The sequence below is a fragment of the Trichechus manatus genome, unplaced genomic scaffold (assembly GCF_000243295.1).
Source record: "Trichechus manatus latirostris isolate Lorelei unplaced genomic scaffold, TriManLat1.0 scaffold00075, whole genome shotgun sequence".
Taxonomy (NCBI): domain Eukaryota; kingdom Metazoa; phylum Chordata; class Mammalia; order Sirenia; family Trichechidae; genus Trichechus; species Trichechus manatus.
Window position 1 is genome coordinate 12888872 of NW_004444011.1, and position 2355 is coordinate 12891226.

General features: G+C 40.0%; 1 protein-coding gene across 1 annotated transcript in view; it reads left to right on the forward strand.

Annotated features, from left to right (window-relative positions):
* The window catches only part of CUBN (cubilin), a 396867-nt gene that overhangs the window by 151697 nt on the left and 242815 nt on the right, over nucleotides 1–2355 (forward strand). The gene's annotated exons all lie outside the window — the stretch shown is intronic.

A 2355-nucleotide genomic window follows, 5' to 3' on the forward strand; every position in this document is an offset into this window, starting at 1 on the left:
TAGGTGCCTCAGAAGAAAGTCCTGGCAATCTACTTCTGAAAAATCAGCCACTGAAAACCCTATGGAGCACAGTTCTACTCTGACACACATGGGGTTACCATGAGTCAGAACTGACCCAAAGACAACTCATTTTCTTTCTTTCTTTTTTAAATCTTGAACTGGAGTCCCTAAACTAGAATGCTAGAACTAATAAAAACTGTGCCTCGAGGTAAATGTTCTACCGAAACCAAAAACCCATTGCCATGGAGTTGATTCCGACACATAGCAACTCTATAGGACGGGCTAGAACTGCACAATAGAGTTTCCGAGGCTGTAAATCTTTACGGAAGCACACTGCCACATCTTTCTCCAACAGAGCAGCTGGTAGGTTTGAACTGCCTACCTTTTGGTTAGCAGCTGAGCTCTTTAACCACTGCGCCACCAGTGCCCAAATGTTGTACAGTGGCCTAGTAATTTAGGAGTACACAGATTGCAACATTGACCTCCTCGCCCCACCACCACTTTCACAAAGGTATGTGATCATTTCCACAAAAGAAGTGCAAATAAAAAGCTAAGGGGTTTCAAAGGAAAACTAATTCATGCCTGGCTATAGGAATTAGGGAAGGGACTATACGAGTACTTTGTAAAATTTGGTTATAAAGTTTTACATGCTCAGATAAATGTGCTTCAAACAATATTTTATATCATAATGATTCAATAAATAAAAATAATTTAGTCAGTTTGTGATTTTTTGAAACCATATTAAATATTTATCCACAGATAAATTCAAGCACACACACATACACACACTTTTACATGTATGCACTCTCCAAGAGAATAATTAAGGAAGTACATGAGTCTATTTTCATACATTTTCCATTTTATTGTTATGAGCAGCTCATTCCAAGGTAACTGGAACAAAGTAGTTAAGGGACATTGAGGGGATAAAGATAAAATACAATGGCACTAGTCGTGAGGAAGCCAATCTCTTTGGATTGTTGTTTTCTTTCCCAAGTGAGCAGACAGGGTTGAGTGGCTTTTGTTTTGGGGTTCTTTTTTCTTTGTTTGTTTTTAGTTTGGAGATATGTATCTGATGAAATTATTAAATAGGGCAGATGAAGGTTGCACAAAAGGATTTAAATACCCCAATGAAAAATGGGAAAAAAAACTCAGCAGAAAAATTCCTAGAGAAGAAATATAAATGCTCAGTAAGCATATTAAAAAAAAAACTTCAACCAAAAAGTAACCAATATAACACAAATTAAGACAATTGTAAAAAAAAAAAATAGTTTTCCACTATCAAATAAGCACCCATTTAAAAAATAATAGCAGTCACTGTTACCAACATCCACTAAAAGAAAAATTTCTGTAAACTGCTGGTGGTAGGATAAATTGGCATAGACTTTTGGTAAGAAATTTAATAATGTATATCAAGAGCCGTAAAAGATTTTACTGTTTGATTCATTCCCCTTCTAGAATCTTTCCTGAGGGGGAAATAATTAAACAAATGTTTATGATGACAAAATTTGGGAATATCTTTAATGACCAACAATAGAACTGTTAATGTCAATTCAGTGTATCAGTGGCATTTATGCCACCATTAAAAATGATGTTTAGAGAGGCAGGGCCAAGATGGCGGAGTAGTCAGATGCTTCCAGTGGTCCCTCTTACAACAAAGACCTGAAAAAACAAGTGAATTGATTATATATGACAATCTAGGAGCTCTAAACATCAAAGGCAAAGATGAGGAATTGGACTGAGTGGCAGGAGGAGGGAGAGATGGTTTGGAAGCAACAAGAGGTTGCTAGACCTGACCTGGCGGGAGCCAGAGTCCTTCAACCTGGATGAGCCTGGGGTGTGCAGTGAGGCAAGCAGTGACACTCGGAAGGCATTTTCCACACTGGGAGAGACCCAGGGGCAGAGAGTCCACTCGGCCATCCAGAACCAGTGACAAGCAGCCTTGGATCAGCAAAAGATAAGTATTTGTGTCTGGCCTACCGTGTGAATCAAAAATATCTCCCTTAGGGAAAAACCTTTCTCCCATTTAAGTCCCTGCTCCCTGTTCTGAAATGGGTCCAGGAAAGCTTCAGCGATTGCTAAGCCCCCTGGGCAAGAAGTAGGACCTGTCAAGCGCCTTGAGCCATTCTCCCAGCCTCGGAGAGGGAACAAATTAACAAATGGGAAAAAAATACTCTGCTGGCTCCCCTAAGCCAGGAACTCAGGGTAGGCACAGCTCCTTTGTCTAAGCACAAGCATAAGGGATCCATGGACTTTGAGTGCCTTTCCCCCGCAAAGACACGCGTGGGCCCATTTCAACAGCATAGGTCCTCATTACTACAGTACAACAGGGTATATTCCTGAAGTCTAACTTTAGCT